The sequence below is a fragment of the Chinchilla lanigera genome, unplaced genomic scaffold, assembly GCF_000276665.1.
Source record: "Chinchilla lanigera isolate Chin_1 unplaced genomic scaffold, ChiLan1.0 scaffold00027, whole genome shotgun sequence".
In the NCBI taxonomy this organism is placed as follows: domain Eukaryota; kingdom Metazoa; phylum Chordata; class Mammalia; order Rodentia; family Chinchillidae; genus Chinchilla; species Chinchilla lanigera.
The window spans coordinates 12820893-12838214 of NW_004955428.1; the positions used below are offsets into that span (position 1 = coordinate 12820893).

Consider the following 17322-nt stretch of genomic DNA (forward strand, 5'->3'; position numbering starts at 1 on the left):
GCTCGGGCGGGAGCCGGCGCGCACACCCGGCACCGCGCGGAGGACTCCCGGGCGGCGATCGCTGGCTATGGAGGGAGGACTGTGTGAATCAAACTCATTTCTGGGTCACTGCTGCCACAGGGGGGAGCACTTTAATCCCTTGCCAAAAGGAGAGGGTGGGGCTGCGGGGCGGAGGGAGCGCGGGGAGCCCGGCAGGCGCGGGGGGCTCGGCCGGGTTAACTCTTCGCGGCCCGCGCCGCAGCCTCCTGGGCCTGCGCCGCGCTCGGCTCTGGTTTCAGGTCTCTGCCTTCGCCTCCCTCGGGAGTCCACAAATTCTTGGGGTTTCCCCCTGCAGCGAGATGGATTTTTACATGATCCTCCTTCCTAGGCTGTCCCAGGTCCAACTCTTGTCTGACTTCTAGGAATGGATTCTTCCTGATTAGTTTAAAATTACGTCGATTTAAAAAACGTGGCTAAAAAGGCGGGTAATTTGGAAGGGTTTGTGTTTAGGTTGAATGGTGAAATAAACAGCTCTTTTGTAGTAACAGCTTTAAGGGATGACATTTTTAAATACAGATAATCCAATTCTGGAACTGCAACACTGTCTGTGCCTAAATTGGTTTTGAACTGATTAATTGCAAATTAGTATTAATTCATTAAAAGATAGTGATCACTTGCTAACCGACATCACCTTCATGTTCCACACTTACAAAACTGGACATCGCTTTCCAAATAGGGTGGTGGCTAGTGCTGAAACTGGAATTTCAGTATAAAGCATAACGTTTATCATCAGATATTCATTCTGGGATATTTATGTGTAAAAATTCTAGGTTGATGATTTCCACAGAAGACAAATTTGCTCTTACATGGAGAGTAACATACTTGTTTCATGGACACCCCCCTAAGGAAACACAATATAAATGACATTCAGATTCAAAAGAAAACAAGTAGAGATTAAAACTCACGTCCAGTAGGAACAGTGATTACTAATTACAACATTGAATATCAAGCTCAAAAAGCACATTTATACACTAGAACAGTTTTTCTGAATAAATCAGGTTTGATTTCACACAATGGCACACCAATCCCTCCACCTACATCCAGAACATTATAATCTGATAAATGGCAAAACAAAACTAATTGAGTCTTTTCAATTATTTTTCGGGAAACAAGCCAAAAGAAATCTTAAGTGCTGTATATGTCCTTTCTTCCTCTCCTGTGTCTGTAATGACAAGTGTGGACTCCCTACCAATCCTATTCTTGTGCTCACTTAATCCTACTCAGAGAGATCGCATGCAAAGCACTATACTAACTAGCGTTGCTTTGATATTGCCTGCAGTTACTCTTTTCACTGGTTCCACTTACACATACTCCGCATTAGCAAAAGGACAAAGGCTTCCTAGCCAGCAGACCCTGGGTTGACCTGACCCTACAGCTTGCAAAGTTACAGGAGTTCTCTGTAACCTCAGTTCTTTGTGCCTCAGTTTCTTTCTGAGAATGACGCTAACAGCTGACCTTTAACCTGCAGAGTTATTAAGAGAAATGCAATAGATAACCCCAGGGAGTGTCAGAGCAGAGATCTTAGTAGTAAGAAGTTGTCCACTCCCTCAGCCATCACTCCCGTATCTCTTACTTTGTCTCTTTCCGTGAAAAATTGCAATTTTTATAAATACCAGCCAGCTTCATTTCACTCATTCTTTTTTTAAAAAGTTAAATCATATTTGCCACACAAAATTTTATTCATTTGTTTTTTTTCTATTCCCACCGCTGAAACATCAGGTATCAAAATCAAAATGTATTGAATAAATGAATGGCAAAAGTAACTGAGATAAAATGCCACACGCATTCCCTGCACTGTCATTCTGACCAGAACTGAGGGCCCCAATTATGCCATGGTTTAAGAATCCTGGTTAGCTGAGGTAGTGCCATATGCTGTTCGTGCCTGGGAAGGGAAGACAGGAGACCCCCAACACGTATGAATCTGCACAAATCTCCTTGGTCTTTAGTGTCCCCACTGAGATGATAGGAAGGGTCTCCTACCTGAACCAAGTGTGGTGGCAAATGCCTAAATTCCAACACTCAGGAGGGTAAGGCAAGAGGATCACTGGTTAAAGGTCAGTTTGGACTGCATTCCAAGTTCAAGACCAGCCTGGACAATATATCTCAGCCTCAAAACAAAACAAAAAAGAAAATATCTAAGACCCCTTTCCTCTTCAATATTCTGTCATTTCTGATTGTTCCTAACAGAAAAGTGATGATTATTTGGAGAAATAAAGGACAACTCGAATGTAGAAGTAACATGTAAAAACATTTTGCCATTAATGATCAGCAGCAGTTAGCATTTCTTAAAATACTAGGTGTCTTTTGCCACCAGACCCCAAAGGAACTCGTACAACCTTTTTCTAAAATAAGAAAGGCAATGACATACCTTGCCTTGTGGCAACACAGGTAATGCGGCTTAGAGTGAGTACTAAGCTGACAATTAGGAAAATGAGTTTCTGATTTCACTCTGTTACTTACTCTTACGTTGCCAAAATTCAGGATCACCATTTCCTAGTCCCTGGAATATTCCATTCATTCACATTTTTTTTTGTTTGAGACAAGGTGTCATTATGTAATTCAAGCTGGCGCTGTGTTTTTGGGTTTTTTTGGTTTTTTTCTTCCGGTACCGGGAATTGAACTTACGACTCTGGCTTGCCAGGCAGGTGCTGTGCCGCTGATCTAAATCCCCAGCCCTCAAGCTGCTGTTGAACTCACTATGTATCCTGGGCAGGCCTTGAACTCAGTGATCCTCCTGCCTCAGCCTCCCAAGTGCTGGGATTAGAGGCATTAGGCACCAAGTCCAGCTAATTCACACTTTGTAATCATATCTAGAAGGACATTCCAGAAATTGCTGTAAAGTAAATGGGCACACCTGTGATCCCAGCACTCAGGGGGCTGGGACAAGAAGATCCCTGAGTTCAAGGCCAGCCCAGGATACATAGTGAGTTCATTACCAGCCTGAACTACACAATGAGACAGCAGAAAACCAAAAAAAAAGAAAAAAGGTCTGGGGATTTAGCTCAGCCACACAGTGCCTGCCTGGCAAGCGCAAGGTCATGAGTTCGATTCCTGGTACTGGAAAAAAAAAAAAGAACTGTAGTCAGCGTGGTTGAAATATCAAGATTCTAGTCTTTCCAGATCTTATCAGTTTTCAGGGTGACATTTGCAATTCTTTATATCCCTTACATTCAATTGTAATTATACTCAGTTCATTTTCCTTGCATATTAATGAGCTTTTTAAGGAGTACACATTTGGCTATTTGTATCCTTATTCCTGATTTTGAAATCATACGTGATTAAACCTCTGGATGTTTACTTAGTGATTTCATTTTGTACACTTCTCTGTAGGGAAGGAATTACAGGCCTTGACAAGATATTCAGATCTGTTCCCATTTGGGAAGGGCTGGTATGCAAGGGTAGTGCATGCCTCACATGTACAAAGTCCTGGGCTCAATAACCTGCACTATCAAAAAAAGTTCATATTTGAAAGAGATATATACACTAAAGTCCTGTATTACCTCACTTCTCTAGAGAAATGAACAAGTTGTCCTTACCAGCAAATATCATTGTCAGCTGGTATATATTACAACACGGAGGGAAATTTTTACTGCCCCCAGGCTGTCCTGGGTTGTGTTCTAAAAGTTTATAGATGTATATATATATATTTTTTTTCTTTTTTTTCTTTTTAAATACAGGGTTTTTGTAATGTTGTTCAGGCTGGCTGCTATGTAGCCCAGGCTGGCATTGAACTTGTAGAGATCCTCCTGAGTGCTGGGATTATAGGTGTGCACGAGACATCTGACCCTGAGTATTATTTTAAAACTTCGAATTTGTCACCCACAACTAACTTTGTTACAAAGAGGGCTTCCACTATCAGAGAGTCTTTTAAAGTCATGTCAATAAGGGGCTGGGGATTTAGCTCAGCTGCAAAAGTGCCTGCCTGGTAAGCGCAAGGTCGTGAGTTCAGTTCCCGGTACCGGAGAAAAACCAAAAAAAAAAAAAAAAATCCATCAGTGGTTAAAGTCATGTCAATAACTACATGACAGAAAAAGAACAGCTTCATCGACTGAAAAGATACTTTATGGAGAAGGGATCTAGTTGAAAGAGTTGTGAGTACACACAATTCTGAACAAGGAAAGTTGTGAACCACATTTAACAGCTGTCTGAACCCTATGAGAAGAAAGGAGGGGATGTGATAAGAAATTGGCACTCGAGTTTCCAGTCTGGCCGGGTGACTCTGGCCCCTCCAGTTAGGTCCTGACAACCCTCAAGGTCTAGGGCAGTGGTAAGGTCAACACCTTGCGATACTTTCTTGTTGGTGTGGCTACCAAATACATTATTTTTGCTTTTTTCTCTTTCATTTCTGGAGTTAGAACCCAGAACCTCATGCATGCTGAGCAAGTTCTGTACTACTGAGCTAAATTCCCAGCTGCTACATTATTTTTTTCTTCTTCTTGAGATTCTTTTCCCTCTCTCTCTCTCTCTCTCTCTCTCTCTCTCTCTTCCTCTCCCCACCCCCGCTTTATTTTTTATTTTGGTTGCTTTAATTTTGTCCATTTTCATACTTTTAATGTACATTAACATGTCAAAGAGCAACAAATCTGAAATGGGACAAGATAATTTAATTCAGCCAGATGGAAATGTCCAAGGCTGAGGAGGTCCAAAATAAGAACAGTTCTTCCCTAAAAGGAATACACGATAACAGAGAAAATTTAGAAATGTTAGAAAAAGTGAAGGAAAGTAATAAGATGCAATCATAAAGATAACTATTATAAACATTGTCATATTTTAGATGTTTTTCTATGGTTTTTGTTTGTTTGTTGAGACAGGGTCTCACTATGTAGCCCAGGCTGGCCTCCAACTCAGGGTGATCCTCCTGCCTCTGCCTCTCAAGTGCTGGGATTACAGGCATGCATCACCACACTTGGCTCTAGGTATTTTTAATAATACTGGAATGATGCCAAACAGTTTTTTTTGGTCTCACTCGACCTTTTTTTTTATCAAAAAAAAAAAAAAATTATAATCTACTGGCCCCACCCCCAGCCCTTGTCTTCTAAGGAATAGCGAAAACTGCTAACTCAAAAACCCAGCCTCGCCAGGCGTGGTGGCTCACACCTGTAATCCCAGCACTTAGGAGGCTGAGGCAGGAGGATCCTTGCGAGTTCCAGGCCAGCCTGGGCTCCAAAGTGAGCTCAAGACCAGCCTGAACTGCATAGCAGACCCTGTCTCAAAAAGACCCCCCCCCCAAAACATACAACCTCCGGGACCCTGGAGGCTGCACAGCGAGTTGAGAGCTGGTCAGAACTCAGTGTTTTCAGCCCTACCGCAGGCTATTCATCCGAAAGTGAGATCGAGCCTTCCCGCTTAATCCCCATCCACAAGCAATCTCAAGCCTTGTGTACGACGCACTCTCACTCCTGCCCACCACACTCCCGCTCACCACACTGTTATTTAAACTTTGTACTGGGAACCGAACTCAGGACCTGGCACTTGCCAGGCAGGTGCTTGAGCTATATCCCCGGCCCAGTTCTCTGAACTTTGTCTAATTTTCCTTCATTCGTCAACCAAATATTTATCGAGCAATTATTATTTATGTTCCTATGTTCCACCGGAGACGGGGGTGACCGCTGGGGCCATAATCAGGGGCAAAGCCGGTGCTGTTACTGAAGCCCCGGCTTCCGCCCACAAAGAGCCCAAAACAAAACTAAAAAAACCCGGCGAGCCAACCTACCCCTTGTCCAAGTCAGTGGAAAATAGAAATGAGTGATTACAATAAACCACAGGGTTTGGCGAGGACCGGGCAGGACGCCTCCGAGGTTAAATGACGCCGAAGTTGAAACCTAAGACTGCGGGCCTTAGCTAGGTGAGGAGGAGGATGGGGGCCTTTTCTCCCCAGTCCTGGGAACTGAACCCAGGACCTTCACATTGAGCTAGATCCCAGGCCCTCTTTTTATTTTTTATTTTGAGACAGGATCTCACTAAGTCCTTAAATTGCCCAAGCTGAGCTCCAACGTGGAATCCTCCTGCCTCAGCCTCCAAGGGTCTAGGATTGCAGGTTCACACAACCATGCGGGCTGGAAATGTACTTTTGCAAACTCCCAGGGCGGGCAGGCGGCGGGCAGGACAACCTTAATAGGGAGCTAGTTAGGCAGCTCCGGCAGCCAGAGCGTGAGAGACAGGGAGGCCGGGCCTCGGCGGAAGGTCACGGAGACGGACAGTCCAACCGTGGCGAAGGCGTCCCCAACATGGCCCAGCTCTTCTTCCAGGGCCTAGGCTCGCTCGGTTCAGCGCCTGCTGAGAAGGGGTGCCAGGGAGCGGGCTCGCGGCCTGCAGGGCCCCGGGCCCACGGGCAGAGAGCTGCAGTAGGGGAACCACGGAAGGTCCTGCTGGGCCACTCGGTGAGGAGGTGCTAGCCCGGAACCGGTACCGCGGGCCCCGGGGTCCTGCCGCAGCCCCTCTCCGACCAGCCAGGACGAGATCCCAGGCCCCCCTCGACGCTCCCTACCGCCACCCCACAGCCTCTTTATCCCTGCACCGGAAAGCTCCATTTCCCTCTTTTCTTCCACAAAACACCTTAATGGCCCATTATAACCTGAGCCCAAATCATTAGCAAATGAAAAACGGGTTCGCTTTTCTCTCTGGCAGAGCGGGGAGAGGAGGAGAAAGCCGGGAGGGAGCTGCCCTCCCACGGGTTTAGTTTAAATGTTAATGAAGCAAAAAAGAGAAAAGAAAGAAAAGAAAAAAAAGGTGAAGCCTTTAAGTTTCTGTGTTAAAACTGCTTCACTATTTGCTTTTTTTTTTTTTTTTTTTTCCGTGCCTGTGTGTGCCCGGAAAGCATTTTTAGGTATGGACAAGATTTGATCAGTCGGATGTCAGAGGTGAAAAAGACTGAGTGAACCCAAAGGACTGCCTGAATTCCTGCCTCAAGCCCGCAGCTCGGGGCCTACAGGGGTGAGCGAGACAGGTAAACCCTGGAGCTCCCATTCATTCTCTAGAAGGAAATGAAAGGGTGGAAACATGGGGAGTTTAGCTGGAGAGACACCCAACCGAAGACACCCAGAAGGCAAGGCAGACAGCACCTAAAGAAGTGTGGTGCTGGGGAGAAATACTGGGCTGCAAATACTAGATCAGTAGGTAACGGCATAGAAAGGTTAACTGAGGCTGCAGGAGTGGGCGATATCAGTTGGATGGGCCTATAAAGTGAGACGCTAAGAAGCTAGAAGCTAAGGAGGAATAGTTAAAGAATGGGCAGAGGAAGCTACAACGCTTCAGTAGTTTTCCTGAAGACAGTCTTGGAATAATTCAGCCTTCATTATGCCTGAATCTGGACGCCTAAGCACCACCAGAGAAAATCACAGACCCATACTGACTGCTTCCAGTGTGTGTTCATTATTCCCACCTCCCCAGTGCCCTGGGGTCACCCTTATTTCCTTTATCAATCTCCCATTCTCTCAGGATCCATGTCAAAGCTTCCTGTCAGTCTCTAGTCTGCCATCTTGCTACCTACCTCAGCACTTGAGCAGAGCCCCCATTCTCCTGCATCACAGAGGTGACAGGCCATTGGGCAAGAATGCCTTCAGCCTTCTAGGATTAGCGTGCAGGCAATATTCCCTCCAGGCTTCACCACACACACCCCCTTTCCTGTCACAATGAGAAGAAGATGAACTTCTTCCTGTGTTCAGACTTCCCTCCCAGGTCCCTGAGACTGGCCCTCCATATCTAGTCCCAAGAATAGTCCTCTTCTCTCAGGACCTTCTATTTCTCTGGCTACTGACTCCTTCCCATGCATTTAAATATACTCATGTTTTCCACTGAAAAGAAACCCTCTCAAAACTCTCTTCCTCTTTTTCACCGTTGCAACCATACTTTTTGAAAGAATGGCCTACACTTTCTCTGGACCTGACTGAAACCTAACTCCTACTCTTGACCAACTCAGGGAAACTATGTGTACCAAGATTACCGTTAACATTCTTATTGCTAAATCCCAGGACAATTTCTCACCCTTGTTTTATGTGACCTCTTACCAGTGTTTGATACCATTGTCCATTTTGTTTCCCTGTCTTTGAAATATTTTCACCTGGCTTCCGTAACACCAATATCCTTATGGTTTCTCCCTTACCTCTTTGACCTCTGCTCATGCTTTTGTAGATTTTTCTTTCACTTTTGCTAAAGCAGTGCCTTGGACAAATGGGTTTCAAATACATGAGAAGAGGCTTTGTGAAAAACCCAACTGAAAGAGTAATTTTTGGTTGAGAAATATGGAAAAATAATGGTTCACTAACCATATTTAGAGTGGATACAAGAAAAGAACATCTGGTTAGAGATTATTAGACTAGTCAATCAGCTGGGTGGGTAACCCTAGCTTCCCAGAAGGAGTTCTCAGTCTTATTAAAGTCTGTCAGAAAACTGTTCACACACTTTATCAGGAATGCTAATTGCTTCCCAGAAGGAGTTGTAAATTACATCACACAAAATAATTTCTGTCCCAGACCAAGTCTGAGTACAATTTCTTCTTACTCTCCAGTTCCTAAATGCTAGTTTCTTTGAGGGTTCTGCAAAATCACCTCCTCTTATTCTACATGTGACCTCTGTAGGTCACACCCCTGTGATTCCCCCAAACTGGTCTTCGCAGTCAGCGTCACACCTGACCTTTAATTCCTGTTTTCAGTAGCGTCCTGAACTTGCCCTTGGACTTCCCACAGGCATCTCAAGCTCTGTGCATCCCAAACTGTACTCATCCTCCTTCTACATTATGCCTGTTCATCTGTCCCTTATCACAATTAGTGACACCACCATCCATAATCACCAACACAGCAGCGGAAACATCATCTCCACTTTCAGTTTTCCCTGACATTTCCATTGCTTCTGTCGTCAATCCAACCTATCATCAAGTTACTTCTACACCAGGTCTGCTCTTTATGTCCCCACAGCTACTGTCACCATCTCAGTGACCTAGCCCACTGTCCTGTTAACTGCCATTTCTTCCTGTTCTCCCCACCTCACCCCATCCCTATACCTCCCTAACCTCATACTGGGAATTGAACCCCAGGCCTCACACACGCTATGCAAGTACAGTCCTCTATCACTGAGCTACATTCGCAGCCCTTTTTTATCTTGAGACACACTGACAGGTTGCTTTCTACAAAACACACTGTAATGTGATCCCTACTCTCAGGGCATTAGAGGGTTGTTGAGTATTTGCCATTTGTCTGACATTGATCACCCCCCATGCAGGGCTCAGGGCATGGCATTTCAGACAGAGATGGCAAGCAGATGCCCGCAGGAAGACATGTAGTTGTGGGGAGATAGGTATTGTGCAGTGTCACAGAGCTACCCTCTTACTCCTGCATGTTTAGCTTTATATGAAGCTGCCAAACTGTTATCAAGAGTGGCTGGATCATTTTTATATTTCCATCAGCAATCATGAATAATCCATTTTCATAATCCAGATATTATCAAACATATATGAACAATAAAGAAAACTTGAAACATACAGGAACACCAAGAAGAAAAAAGTGGACATAGGAAATCCTACTAAGTGCCAAAGTTGGTTGAGAAAGTTTCACAGAATTAGGATAATTAGGACCAAGAGAGGTGCAGAGAAGAAAAATGGATAAGTTATGGATGGTGGTCAAGAAATCTTTGTGCAAGGGATGGGAAGGAGGATTAATAACTATTGAATGTCTTTTGTGTATGTGCCAGACACTGTAGTAAGCATCTTACATACAATATTTATGCAGTGAAGTAGCTATTATTATTTTCATCCAAATGTGAATGACATGAAAAATTGAGGAACTTACATAGAGACTAACAGTACTAAGACCACAAAGCTATTTCTAGGTGGTATCAGGTTTGAACCAAGGCAGCTTGGCTCCAAAGCCCACACTCTTAAGTATGCCACTCAAATGATTTCTTACAAAGTCAGGATCCTCTACTAAGCAGGAACTGTATGCACAACTTGATGTCAGTGACTTGAGGCATGGTTGACACTCAGTAGATGCTTAAGAAAGAAAATACGGACAGAAAGGACTCCACATGCTAAGACTTATTTCAGACAGCAGAGATGTCAAACAAGATCTAAACAGCTACTTAAAGATATGTGGCAGTGAGCTTAAATGTAAAGCCGTAAGACTTCTGAGGAAAAAAATATAGATGATCTTCAAGATCTCAGGCTAGGCCAAAAGCTCATAAACTTGATGCCAAAAGCACAATCCATAAAAGAAAAAATATATTAGAACTCTCAAATTATAACTTTTCTGAAAGACCATGTTAGGAGGATAAAAAGAAACCAGCTATGAACTGGGAGAAAATATTTGCCAAACATGAATCTAACAAAGAAATACCATCTAGAATATATTTAAACATACTAAAAAAAAAATCAATAATAAAAAATGAATCAATTCAATTAGAAAATAGACCAAAAAAACAGGAACAGACATTTCCCAGAGAGGACATATGGCTGGAAAATAAGCACATGGAAAGATGTTCAACGTCATTAGCCAGCAGAAAAATAATGAAGATTGCAAACACAATGAAATATCACTCCAGGATGGCTAAAATAAAGAACAGTGACATCTAATGCTGGCAAGGATGTGGAGAAACTGGATTATTCATGATTTCTGATGAGAGTTTAAGAATGATCCAACCACTCTAGAAAACAGTTGGCAGGTTCATAAAACTAAACATGCAGGAATAGAAGGATCTCTCAGTGATACTGTGTGAGCCTACCAAGGGCCTAGGTTCAATCCCCAAGATAGATGGATAGATAGACAGATAGATAGATAGATAAATAGAAATAGACATGCAACTATCAACTACCACATGACCTACCAATTGTACTTTTCCACATTTACTCCAGAGAAATGAAAACTGTGTTCATATAGAAGTCCATATACAAATGTTCCTAGCAGCTCTGCTTGTAATAGACAAAAACAAGAAACAATTTAGATGTTTCGATGCATGAATGATAAAACACATTATAGTATGTCCATACCACAAACTTTTACTCAGCAGAAATTGGTTTTTTTTTTTTTTCTGGTACCGGGAACTGAACTCGCGACCTTGCGCTTGCCAGGCAGGCGCTGTGCCGTTGAGCTAAATCCCCAGCCCCTCAGCAGAAACTGATATATGCATGAACAACAAACAATTGATACGTGCATGAATCTCCAGGAATTTATGCAGAGTAAATTTTAAAATACCAAATGGCTTCATATTGTATGATTCCATTTTGTAACATTTTTGAAGTGACAAGATACAGAAATGGAGAATAGCCTAGTAGTTTCAGGGGATAACAAAGGAGTCAATAAAGGAGAAAAGTATACATGGCTATACAAGAGCAACAAGAGAGACCCTTGTGACAGTGATATTTTTATGACTTTTGACTCTATCAAGGTTGATATTCTGGGGGCTGGGGATTTAGCTCAGCGGCAAAAGCGCCTGCCTGGCAAGTGCAAGGTTGTGAGTTTGGTTCCCGGTACCGGAGAAAAACCAAAAAAAAAAAAAAAAAAAAAGGTTGATATTCTGGTTGTAATGGTGAACTGCAGTTTTGAAAAATGCTACTTTTAGGAAAACTACGTAAAGAGTACACAGGCTCACCTGAGAATGCTTTGTGAATCTATAATTATTCAAAATTAAAAGTTTAATTTTATATACATATATATTCAATTTGAAAAGGAAACTGAACACTGAAATATTTTTAGAAAGTAACTTAAAAGATAAAGGACCTTTCCTATGGAAAATTAAGGTGGCTATAGGTTATGCTGATATATACATTCCTCAGACTTCTGTTTCGTTGCAGAAAAGCACACCCTTTAAGTAGTCGTAGAAACAAGAGGATAAGCAGAATTGCAGAGGTAGAGAGAATAAGCTTTGAAAATGGAAAAAAAGAAAAAAAAACAGACTGGTTCTGCTTACAGGCTTTTATAAATATTCTCTGTCACTTGGCTTTCTGGTTTCTGCTCAAAAACCAAAATGGATGAACAATGGTGCTACTTCTATGGTAGAAACGCACTAGGGACCTGAGGGCAAGGGAAGAATCTAAGTCTTACTTCACATCAGCTGAATCTTACCTAACCATATTTCTCCACTTCGGTCCCCAAGGTGCCCTCCTCATGCTCCCGGAATCCCATTCCCCAAGCTGCCTCACTACCCAGATCAGAGCGTCTACGCACACATCTAATATATTACCGCCTGACTTCTCGTTGACCCACTAGGTCATTCTGTAACATTCATCTTAGTTTTAAAAACATGAGAGGGACATTGTTGGCAAAGATCCAGGGGTAATGAATTCTATGTTCTAGAAACAGAGAGACTGAACTATTTCAATTTGGAAGTAAGAGCTGGCAGGAAGCCAACAGAGCAAAGTCCTGGGGGGGGGGAACAAGCTGGTTAGTTAACTTGTAGGTCTGTAAGGTGGGCAGATTTCTCTAAAAAGCAAACAAAGCAATTTTAGGCTTGAGAGACTTAATTGGCATCCAAGGCCAAGAATATGAATAATGTTACGTAAAAACCTTGCTCAAGTGAGAATTCTGCAATCGAAGCATTCTGACTCTAATAACTAAAGTTTAAAGAAAAGACTATAGAAAAGAATGTTTATTTATCCAGTCATAAATTATAAACCATTCATGGTATATAAAGATACAGATCTCATACTCAGTTCACCATGGCTCAAAAAGGTTGATGCTTTTCAGAATTTCTATGTCTGTGAAAATAAAGAGTCAAGCTGCTCTTGTAGGTTATAGACAATGCTAGCGTACTCTTGATTTGTTCTTCCCTTAACAAAATGAGAAACTTTCTGTGTAAGATACAATTAGACAATTAATCATGGCTTCATGGCAATTCTAAATCACTTTGATGGTGAAGAACAGGCATAGACTTATAAATGGCATTTGAAGATAATAAATCTATTTGTTTTAACCCTTTCCTTTTCTCATTCTCCCCACTGCCCACCTAAGTATCACCAGTGAAGTGAGAGAGAGAGATACAGGAAGAAAAATTAAAAAGCTGAGGACCTAGGAACACTGCGCCTGTGTCATCTTTCAAATTATAAGCATCACTGGATGGACAAAGATTTATACATAAAAATGCTCCTTTCCAGTTGCACGTGGTGGTGCACACCTGTAATCCCAGCACTCTGGGAGGCCGAGGCAAGTTCAATCCCAGCCTGGGTAAATCAGTAACTTGGAGAGACTTTGTCTCAAAATAAAAGTAAAAACAAGGGATGTAGCTCAGCATGAACGCTCTTGAATTCAATTTCCAGCACAATACAAAAAAGAGAAAAAAAGAGAGAAAGAAAGAAAGAAAGAAAGAAAGAAAGAAAGAAAGAAAGAAAGAAAGAAAGACAGACAGCTAATTTCTGGGTTCTTCATTTTTTTAAACAAAAAAGTAAACAATCTAAATGTCCAAAGCCCCAAACCCAAAACTTTTTTTTTTCCTCCTAGTATACTGGAGATTAAACCCAGAGCTTCACACATGCTAGGCAGATACTTCATCTCTGAGCTACATCCTCTGCCACTTTTACTTCGAGACAGGGTCTCACCAAGTTCCCCCGTGTGATACAGAACTTGGAATCCTTTTTTCTTAGCCTTCTAAGTAACTGGGATTAGAGGCATACACCTTTGCACCCAGTTCTAAAAAATTTTTGTGCAAGGCTGGAGGTGTAACTCAGTAGTAGAGGGCTTGCCTAGCAAGCTCAAGGCCCTGAGTTCAAATACCTCCCCCAACTCCCAGCACTGCAAATGCAAAGCAAAAATGTTTACGTAATTTATGGTATGATGATATGGTGGAATGTTTTGTAGCCATTAAAAGAAGTCACATTTTCAAGCAGCAAAAAATTAAAGAGTGAAAATACCTACTAATGGTGGGAAAAAGGAAGAAAGGAAACTCCCATACAATATCAGTGGAAAAGCGAATTGTTATAGCTCTTTAGGAAACTAATCTAGCAATACACATTAAAATAATACAAAAGCATTACTTAGACAAAGACCCTGATGTCTAGTATTTTTTAAAATGACACAAAAGCAGGTACGGCATATCCCCTGAATCCTGTTATACAGATTAATACTCATGGAAGTAGTCCAGACTGGAGAGAACTTACTTCTGCCTCCCTGGCCACTCTTACAGTTCCTGTGGGAGCCTATGCCTGGAGCATCCTCAAGTCGTACCTTTCACTTTATACATCAGCCCTTTGAGTGATATTATCTCTCACATGGCAGCCATTCACCCATATTTATCCCTACCTGCACTCCCATATGGTACAGTTCATGACTCTTGCTCTTCCTCACTCTCTTCCTCCCACTCCACCATACAATTACCATAACAATTATCTGGTTAACTCTCATTTGGTGCTGTGTCTTTCACTCATCTTTCTCTTCATTCTTATACCTTCCGTCTTGACTCAAGACTGCGTTACCTTTCGCCTGGCTTGTTAGATGGTATAACTGGTTTTCCTGCTTCTTTATCTCTCCTTGTTCCAATTTGTTTTATACACAGTGACCAAAGCAATCCTCCAGGAAACTGTGACCACGAAACTCTCCTGTTCAGAACATTGCTTCTGAGGCACCGAGGATACAGCAAACCTCAGCTCTCAAGCCCAGCTCTCCAGGTTGCCAAGTACCTGGTTCTAAACACAGCCTGAACTTGCAGATCCAGGCCGTTGTGCATTGAACTGGTTGGAATACTGAGTTGAATAAGCCCCCCCCCCACAAAATTCCTATCAACTTGAAACTTCAGAATGTGATCTTACTGGGAAATAGCTCTTTTGCAGACAAAAGTGATTAGGACAAGATCTTGCTGGATTAGACACCTCCATGACTGGTGTCCTGATAAAAAGGCCCCATGCAGTCACAGAGACATAAAGAGGGAAGATGGCCCTGTGAAGATGGAGGCAGACATAGAGTCATGCAGCTACCAGCAAAGCAGCACCATAGATTACCAGCAGCTACAGAGCCTAGGAAGTATTCTTTCGTGGAACCTTCAGTTAACACCTTAACTTTGGGCTTCTATCTTCCAGAACTGTGAGAGAATAAACTTACATTGTTCTGAGCCCAAAGTTTATGATACTTTGTTATAGTAGTCCGAGAAAACTAATGAAATTGCTTAGGAGATTTCTAGGCAAAACAAAATGAAATAAAAATCCAGGGGCTGGGGGCTTAGCTCAGCGGCACAGCGCCTGCCTGTCAAGCATGAAGTCATGAGTTTGATTCCTGGTACTGGGAAAACAAACAAACAAACAAACAAGAAATAAAAATCCAATTTAGCTTATGGAACAAGACAAATTATGATAAAGATATTACCCTATTTTAGGGACCCAGGGGCAGAATGCAGCTGAGCCTCATGGATATCCAGAATCAGAGACATAAAAGTCACTAGAATTGTCTCCCTATGATGTTTTCCTCTGTGTGTCTGCTTCACACACCCCCTTCTATCTTTCTTTCTTTCATCACTGTTGCTGTCTTTCTTCCTATATTTCTCCACATTGTAGTCATCAACAGACATTAAATTTACCTTCAATACCCAAAGAGAAGTTGATTATTTTCCTTACTTACAGTTGTAAAAGTACCAAGGAAAAACCTAATGGCTCAGAATTCCATCGACATTCACTAGCCAACAGCATATAGTCAGAAAGTGGGATTATATGGAAGAAGGTGATTTTTATAATCACTGTGTGGCTGAAGTAATTGAGAAGCAAAATGAGAAAGAAGAAGCCATAGGTCCATAATATTCATATTCCCCTTTATTAAATGTTTCTTTCTGTTATTCTCTAGCTCTGCTCATTGAAATTGGATATGTCTTTCAACTTTAGTCACTTTTCCATGATTGGGATAAAATACCCAACACCTGCAAGTTAAAGGAGGAAAAGTTTCTTTGGCATGTGGTTTTCAGGTGTTTAGTCCATGGCTGGCTGGCTCCAAGGCGAAAATGGTATAGCATTGTTTTGTTTTGTTTTGTTTTTGTTTTTCTTCCGGTACCAGGAATTGAACTCACGACCTTGCACTTGCCAGGCAGGCACTGTGCCACTGAAGTAAATCCCCAGCCCCCCAAAATGGTATAGTAGAAGGGCCTGGCAAAAGAAAGCTGCTCACCCCATGGCAACCAGGAAGCAGAAGGTGAAGGAGGAACCTGGAGACAAGAAAACACTCTTCCAGATAATGTTCCCAGTGACCTACTCCCTCCATCAGGCCCTCCCTCTGAGCACATGAGACTTCTGGAGGACATTTTTTTTTTTTCTGAGGGACGTTTTAGATCTAAACCATAACATTCTTCCCCTGGTCCTCTAAAGTTTCACGTCCATCTCATTATGTAAAATATATTTAACCCATTTCTAAGAGTTACCAAAGTACACTGGTACCTCAGTTTATGAACTTAATTTGTTTTATACTTTGGGGGAAGATGGATGCATTTGTGTTTGTGTGGGGAAGATGGCTGTGGTTGTGTTTGTCACCCACTGTGGGGTTTACAATCAGAAGCGAAATTTTGCTGAACACCAAAATGTTTGCAAATAGAAATGTTAATGAACTGAGGTATGACTGTTAAATAGTTCCAGTATTATTGAAAAATCCAAGTCCAAAGCCTCTGAAACACAAGGAAGGCAAAGGCTTGGCTATAAGCCTCTATAAAAATCAAAAAGAAAGTTAAGTACTTTCAACATACAATGCTACAAAGTAAACATTCTCATTTCAAAAGGGTGAAATAAGGAGCTAGAAAGGAATCAGACCAAAGCAAGACCAAAGCCCAGCAGTGCAAACATTAAATCTTACACCTCTGCAAGTATGTTTAGCACTTGGGGCAGTTGGTGGTGAGATATGAACTCCCAAAGGCCTTGGGCAGCCTCACTCTTATGGCCTTGACTGTTACAGTCCATATAGCTTCTCTCTTGGGCTGGGTTTATTTGCTATTAGAAGTTTTCTTTAGCAGATGTTCCAAATTCCTAGCATCTGTAGCACCTTCAACTTTACCCACTCCCCTTTCCACATAACCTTCTCAGGGGCACATTGGCTAGCTTCTCAGGCCTTTCTTTGAAATCTGGGTCTGAGTTTCTATGATCCACAACTCTTACATTCTATATGCCTAAAAATCCAACACCACATAAATGAAACCAAAGTATGCTTCCAGCTTGAGCAGCAGCCAGCGCCCCTTTGACCATGGCTACGGCAACCTGTTGGATGCCTAGATGACTTAACTCATGGCACATTTCCTTTTTTATTTTAAAGAGTAAAAGAAGGATAACATAATAAAAAGGGGGACTTAGCAAATTACAGACAAAATGGTAGGAAATTATCAATGGTTATCGTTTTACATATT

General features: G+C 42.3%; 1 protein-coding gene across 2 annotated transcripts in view; it reads right to left on the minus strand.

The window, feature by feature from the left end:
* Positions 1-14418, minus strand: part of Jade1 (jade family PHD finger 1) — a 72682-nt gene extending 58264 nt beyond the window's left edge. Inside the window, exon 1 of one of the 2 annotated variants that reach the window (XM_005386729.2) lies at positions 14334-14418. The gene's annotated coding sequence lies outside the window, so the exon portion shown is untranslated. Of the gene's footprint in view, positions 1-14258; positions 14282-14333 lie in introns of those variants that run through there. The other variant, XM_005386728.2, reaches the window with a different exon arrangement.
* Positions 14419-17322: the final 2904 nt, after the last annotated feature.